Source organism: Morone saxatilis, unplaced genomic scaffold, assembly GCF_004916995.1.
Source record: "Morone saxatilis isolate NCDOM2014 unplaced genomic scaffold, NCSU_SB_2.0 Contig17, whole genome shotgun sequence".
Classification (NCBI taxonomy): Eukaryota; Metazoa; Chordata; class Actinopteri; family Moronidae; genus Morone; species Morone saxatilis.
This window is the reverse complement of record NW_023339729.1, coordinates 25,376,207-25,384,518: the sequence shown is the minus strand read 5'-3', so window position 1 is coordinate 25,384,518 and position 8,312 is coordinate 25,376,207.

Here is an 8,312-nt window from a genome sequence, read left to right as displayed (position 1 = left end):
ACCAAACACTGGCTGTAGATGGCGCCTGTTTGATTTTGGCCGCCAGAGTTTCCTCCTTCACATGTGCAAGCGTAGGGTGAAGTGAGGAACCTAGAAAAAGTCAAATAAATCAAAATTGTAGGCCTTAAAAAGTGTTATAGGTCCAGTGTAGGATTTCGTTGCACCAAGAGGTGCAGAAGAACGAGAACACTCCCGATATACAGCCTGTATATCAAACATGACGGACTCTACCACTAGAAGAGGACCCGCTCCCTCTGTAGATAAAGACAGCTCATTCTAAGGTAACAAAAACACGACTATTCTTATTTTCTGGTGATTAAAAACTAATAAAAACACACCTGTGAATATTATATTATATTTTTTACAATAAATCCTCTTCATTGTTACATTCTGGAGCTTTAAAGACCCCAACGTCTCCGGGTTACTGAAACCACGAGCTGTGTCATTAACATCCATTCGGCATTATTAAACATATCAAATATAAACTCTGTGGGAAACAATAGTCTTCAGTGTATCACTGTCTGTGTTTACTGTTGTTCAAATGAAACAATTATTAAACATTTAATAAATAAAACAAATTTAAGAAAATCTATTTATTATAATCACACATAAAATTCACCTGTATTCAGATTTTGGAGAAAGATTATTTTTTCTGTAACTGCAAATAAAATAATTCAGAATTATTTCTAATAATTTGGCTGCACAGGAAACTTTTCAGGTTGAGTTTGTTCATCATCATATTTTCCTGTAAAAAGTGTTTCTAATCCACTTCAGCATTAAGTGGCTGTCAGAGGAGGAAGTGTTCATGAACGCTACGTGTTTCTGTGTGTGTGTGTGTGTTGAACATGTATGTGTCAGGTATGTATGTGTGCAGGTGAGTGCGGCAGTCATCCCCTTCCTCAGGGCGTCTGTCAGAGTGACTGACAGTTAAAGCGGAGGGCAGGGAGGACAGACAATACAGAGTAATGAGAGATGTGGACTGACTCGGGCCGCGCCTCCGTCGTCACTTGCCGCCGCCGCCACCGCCACCACATGGCTAACGTGACATGTCAGCTTCACGCCGCAGCGCTTTGTTTGCGCGTCAACCTGTCAAACCGGGAGAGGTTTCTGAAGTGGAAAGAGGCTCTCATTAATACTAACTGATGATTAATATTTCCAACGTGCGGCTGAGTGATTCACGTGTCGGCTGAGGCTCGATTAGCTCCCAGCGTTTATCGACAATTATCAAGATCCCGATGTAATCTTTGCTACGTCATAATCCTTCAGGCAGGAAGACTGCTTCAAATTAAAGTTTTAACCATTAAAAACATGTCAACATTCAACATTCAGCATCTGAGTGTTTATCCTCCTGAATCTGTGAACCACTAATTATTCTTTAAATAGGATCCATCTGCAGTATATATCAGTAAAGTATACTCATAAATACCATAAAAATACTATACATAAAACTTCTAATAAAGGCAGAGTCCCAAATAGATGCAGGTCTCCTTTATTAGCCCGGTGTGGCTAATAAAAGCCGGTCTCCAATAGAGGCCTGGTCTGGATTTTATAGAAATTATCTGGATTTATAAAACTTCTTAAGTATGAACATGCTACACAACATTAGATCAGTGAGATTCTCCACAATTCAATTGTTAAGTGCTTGATTGTGCTCCTTTAGTCCGTAACGGTCCACAGATCTAAAACAATCAAAGGGTTTAATAAAAATTAATCCGAGTTGTGAATATTATCATATTAAGTCCGTTGCACGCTGTCCGCTCGGTGCTGTAAAACGACGTTCACGTTCAAGTTTCATGCGGTGGCTCAGAGAACAAAGTACGACCTGAAACACAGTTAGAGAATATTATCGAGAGTTTAGTGCTAAAGGAATTAAAGGCCTGTCCCTAATAAAGGCAGCGTGAGTTCAGTTTAAAGCAAATAAATGTAAATAAATAAGTATATACGTCAGAAGAATTGCTCGGTAGCGTTCGTTCAGTGTTTCAACCCGACTGATGATGATGTTAGATATTTATATATATACCGTATTTTGGGCGGAGAATCAGTTTAACCACTTTTCCTCACAGCTTGACAACATGACAGTAACGCGAAGAACTGGTTCTTTTCACTTTAACACCACTAAAGAGACGATTTCTGTCTCCAACTATAATCACACCTCCGTGGATCGGTGTGTGTGTGTGTGTGTGTGTGTTCGGGACGCGTACTCTAATTGACCGACTGACTGACTGGTTGTTATTTGGCGGGTTAGGACCTGCTGTGCAAATCACTCAGGGCTGCCTAATCATGCATTGTGTGTGCCCGTGAAGGAATGCCAAACTTCAGCTCGCGGTCAGGGGATTCACCGCCGGGGCCTCGTGGATTCAAGCAGGGACAGGCCGCCGCCGCCCCCCAACCACCTTCCCACAGGGGTCAGCGTCAGGACGTCGTGAGTCGCCCTGTACGCCGCCACCGCCGCCACTGACATTGTGTCTGTTTACATGATGCTTGACTGAAATCACCAGCGTACTGAGAGGTTAAAGCGGTGGAGTTGGGAACTGGCGCTCTGCAGGGTTACAGGTTTGTTTCCCGCTGAGAAAGACCACCCACGTTCCTCAGGTTGCGTCTAACCGTGGCGTCCTGCTGTTGGATCCACTGACTTCATTTAAAGTGGTACAGGTGGTTCCTGTTTCGCTTTACTTTAATCTGCTAAGGAACCAGCGTCAGGTTAGTTAGTCAAAAATATAATTTATTACTCATCATTTTGCCCAGTAACAGAAACAATCAGGCTTGTGGAGTAATGGATTACATGTTACAGAGTCAGGATACAAAAAAAGGTAATTTGGGCAGCGTAGTGTCTCAGATCGAGCGCGGGCATTGTGCACTTACCGGACGGAGCATTAGCACCAATACCAGCTTAAATTTAACTGGATTTCTTCTTTTTCTTCTATTAATCGAACATGAACCTGCTTCTACTTTTTATCGCGTGTCCCCGTTTCATTACGCCGTCAACGCTGACGTCTTGTGGAAAATGTCCCGGTATGTTTTCCCGCTACGCAGTGAAAATGGCGCCCGCTGAGCGTGAGAAGTGTCCGACCTTTTGACCATTATGAGCGAACCATCCAGGTACTCGCGGTACATTCTGCAACACTGACAATATAAACCTACTTATGTACTCAAAATAGTTTGTGTGAGTATGGAAGGATTTGAATTGAGACACAGCGTTAGACTTTGGCATCGTTTATCCTACGTATAAAGCTTTTTTGTACGCTTCCCGTACGTCGCACTGCTTGAATACGTCGTCTTTTTCTACAACGTCGGCTCGTCACGATGGAAACTTTCCATTCAGAGCAGTCTGAATGAGTTTATTTGCTCACAGAAATTACTTTTACATACCTTTAACCTCATTATTTAACACTCTGGCCTCGTCTATTGTCGACATCCGACACTGTAACATTATAAATATGACAGCGGGTTCCCTTTAAAGCAACAATTTGTAACTTTCCCACCTTATAATAACAGTTATTTTCCATTCTGCCCCCCGAACGCCTCTTCTTGCACTACAGGATGTAACTTTGTTCAAACTGGATCAGATTTTATGGAGAAAATGTTTTCTTGGTTGTTGCTCAGATTTTATCGTAGACAGGTGTGTCTGCCTCTCCAAATCATATCCAGTCAATTAAATTTACCGCACAGGTCGACTCCGGTCAGTGAACAGAGAGAAAGGAGGAACATGAGTGAGATACTTCAGGTTTGTCTTTTTGTCTGCAGTCCTGTTGACTCATTATGTTAATGCGATGAGCAAATAAATAATTGGAAGTGGATGAAAATGTCCTGAAAACAAAAACAGCTGCAGAGATGAAAATGTTGCTGCTCACCTGAAGGACAAAGCTCCACAAACTGAAGAGCAGGTTAGAAACTGCCAAAATTATATCACCTTAAAAACAGCTAAAGTTAGGAATCTTATGGAAAAAATAGACTTAGAAAAGCTAATTCCATCAGGCACCGAAAACTCAAAAATAAAATGACTTTTTTCTGACTAAAACTAAAAGTACACCATAATATAAAGTTGTACTACTTGTTTATAAATCTATACATCTATACATTATCTTCTAACACCAAACACCACCTTTAAAACTGATTAAAACATCAACATTAACCAACTAAAGCTCACTGTAATGATTTCACTGTGTTTACTTCAAAGTGTTTTATATATTACAAAGGTAAAAGTGTATCAAAAAACATAATAATACACAAAAATACATTTAAACGAAGCATGAATAATCTAACAGAACTGTAAGAATTACACCACTTTACATACAACAATAATAAAACCTGTACAGCTGAGATGTCCTATAGGCCCGACCGCTGAATGGGTCCAAATCACCTGTAGAGCTCAAATCCGGCGCTTCAGTAAGTCCATAAGGTTCAGTTGTGTTCAGTTCATGAAGCCAAACTGAGGCAGAGCAGTCCGGAGGCCGTCCAAGAGGAAAACCCAAGGACCCCCATTATTCTCCTCCAATAAAAATATGATCCGCGTTTCAACCCAAATCCACCTGATAAAGTTGTGTGTTTGTACAGTAATCAGTGAGCTCCGCTAGTTAGCCAATTACTAATGAAAAGTGGAAGATTGATTGACGGTGGATTTCTTTTTTATATATATATATATATATATATATAAAACACAAAGAAACTGAGTTTTTGTGAATGTTTTGTCATAAATTGTTGAATATGGGAACAATATAACTGAGGATGTGATCTTAAAGGGTTAAAATGACTCATTTCACCTGGACTTTTAATTAGAGAGACAGTTAATGAATTATTTTACGTCATATTTCTTTCCTGAATGAGGTTGATTGAATGTGTTTTATCCGTCACAACTGAAAACAATATCTCTGACATTTCTGCCTCTCTGGAAGCACAAACGAGAGGACGACAGATGATTTAAACTCATATGCTCCAGTGTTTGTTGATAACTGTACAATATTCAGACCCAAAGAGAGATTATTGATTGTTTCTGTTCCTGTCTGTGTGTCATTAGTTCATCAACTGCTCGTCAAAGCTTCACTTCTTGACTTTAAAGGTTGTAAAGAAAACTTAATATATGCCGTCGGCCTGCAGCGATTAGTTCATTTCTGTCAGGAGAAATCTAAATAAAGTTATGATTTTATTATTTTTTTTATTGATCATTATTCAAGATCTAAAAAAAATGTATATATAAAAATATATACACAAATTATAACAATTTTTATTAAATGTTAAAGGTAAAAACAACCAAAGAGACAGAAGACAATGGCCAGTTGTTAAAAATACATAATACAGACAGAAAATTGTACAAAAAGTTACTTAAAATATCCGGAAAACTCATCCAAATCTCTAGTTTACTCTAAATGTTTGTTATTGTTATAGATCGAATATAAAATAGTCAGTTTACACAGTGATAGATTCAGGATTGGATTACAGGATGTTTGTGTGTTGTCTAAAGATAAAAACTGGCTCTACAGGAAGAATTAACTGTGTTGGGAATCAACATTGCCCTTTAAAACATTTGGCCACAAACATCCTGAAAACACAAACCTTTAAACAGCTTCAGTTCCTCGAGCACGCGGCGACCTCTGCTGGCAGCCGGCGGGTTTAACTGGCTCGCTCTTAACATTGTATAGAAATATATATACACAAATTATAACACTTATAAGACAATATTTTACTTTTGTTGCATGTTATTTATAGATTTTCAGTTTCAAACATTAGCAGTATAGAAACCCCAATATGTGTGATTGTGTAAAAAGTATTTCAGATATGAATAAATGAATAAATGTGAGAAAGTCCTGTTTGCTGTGAATGTTTTAAAGTTTGAATGGAGTTTCTGTGTTAACGTATAAATGCGTGGGAAGAGGATGAATACGAGCGGGTCTGAAGGGTTTTCTCATTTTAATTCTGATTAAAGAAAAGTTGAATGTTTTGAAAAGTTTTAATGGGATTTTAAAAAGGTTGAATAAAAGTTAAGTTGAATATCTGAGAGAGTTTTAATGGAGTTTTTGGCTGAAAGTATGAATGAGTTAAGAGTTAATTCATGAAAAACTGTATTGTGTTATATACATTATATGATATTAGGTTTTACTAATCAGGATAAATAATCAGGTTTATTGACAAGTAGGTTTTTACTTTGATAAATAAATATTACTTTACTCTTACAGGAGGAAGATCTAGAGAAACATTCAGAAATATATGCTGATTTAATCGCAACCAGTCAAGAAAATAACAGAAATTAGCTTTGAAAAGTCTCCAAATGAAGATATTTGAGGTCAGTAACATTATTGTGTCACATTAATATAAATATCTAAAGGTAGAAATCAATAAACTGTTTTATTTTTAAATAACTTTTGTCTATTTTCTTATTTTCTTGCTCTTATTTTTCATATTTTTCTCATTCTGCCTCCAGTGTTTCCTCACTGCAGCTTAACGAGACAACACAAATAAAGTCTAAATGATTGATTGATTGATTTTATTGAACTTGAGTCTATTACTTAGTCCAGTGTTTCTCAGATGGGGGTACGTCAAGGTTTCTTTATTTGTGCCTATTTGGTTTGTTGTAAAAGACAAAAATATAAAAACAACAAACAACTCAGACAAACATGATAAAGATAAAAGGTGAAAGTGCTCCAGACTCTAAAACTCAAGATTTATAAAGAGAGAACAATAAAAAAAACACAAAGAATTAAGAAAAATGAAGGTAAAAACGAGGAAAACTCTTGTTGATCTGAATAATAGCTGCTGGAACAAACTATTGTAACGTCTTTAATGTCTTTAATAAAAGTCTCCCACAATTCCTTAAATAATTTTTACTTAAATAAAAAATATAAATGTAAGTTTCAGTGCGATTGTCGCCTCATGTTTAACCGCCACGTTTCTACAGTAGCCCAGAAGGGACAAACTAAACACTGAGTCTACAGTTAAAACCAGTCGTGTTCAGTTAGACGCAATCTGCCACTTCACCACTAGATGTCACTAAATCCTGCACACTGGCCCTTTAAGTGTTTTAAATAAGATTAAATAAGAATTAAACCTCTTTTTAATCAACCAACAATGTTTGTCAGCGGCTGAAAAAATACTTCAGAGGGGAAACATTTATTTAAGAAATAAAAAATGTGACAATAACTGATCATAACCACAATGCAATGCTCAGGTGATGATGTAATTATGAGTAAACTATGACGTATGCTGATAGTTAGCTTGTCTTGTTGTTAAACTGTTAAATTATATTTTCCGTTTGTCGACTGTACGCCGTTTTATTGACTTTAAATCTTGTAGCATAACATTAGCTCTGACATATCTCTTTGAATACTTAAATACTTCACATTTTATGGATTTATGTCAGTTTATAGTGTTTTTGCAACTATTTAAAAAATATCTTGTTTTGAAAAGGAAGCAATTTATAAGTTATTGTAATATCTTTTTATTTTTTAATTCTGTTTACATTCTGATTCCTATATTGATTTAAATATTGTGATATTTTGTGGGGTCAAGAGAACCTTCAGTTTATATTTTATGTGATGGCATTAAAATGTTTATATAAATATAAACCCATATAAAGGCCCAGTCACGCAAAAAAAATACAAATAAAAGACTGTAAAATCTTAAAAACGAGCTGTTTCCTAACAACCATTTATAAATATGGGTGGAAAAAGGGAACTGAAACAGCAGAATAAACATGTTTTTACTAATAATCCAAACTGGTTCTGTTCAATATTTCATGTCAAAGTGGCTGCTGTGAAAAAGGCCTGTTGGTTTAAAGTTAAAGTTTCCAGTCAGTCAGTGTAAAAACAGACTCACCTGTGTTTGTCCTGAACCGCCCTGAAGCCCGCATGGACGTTTCGGCGCCGTCACTCACTCACCCATGTAGATTTCACAGAACGGCCCCGATAGCGTCCGCCCCCCCCGGCCCGGCCCCACCACGCCATCCAGCATCACGCCAGTATTTTCATGTCCTCCAGGAACTCGTAACTATGCTGGCCGGTAATGACAAAATAAACACCTGGCCACGGATCAGTCCACAGTGTAAACAGGTAATAAACTGCTGGTGTGTCGATGTAATCTTTAAAATAATGTTTATACGTGTTTATTTCTGCTGTAAAGACAGTTTAACATGCGGCTGTGGGAAATCGAACCTTGATTCTGTTCTAGAAATCTACATTTCTATAGGAGAAACTGGACAAAAGCTGAAACTCCTAAATAAACTCTTGATGTCCTGTTAATAAATCTAAAGTTTTCCCAGTGGAAGGTTTTATTTTTTAGGGGCGGCATCGGAGCTGATATCTACAGTAAACTCACCAGTTATT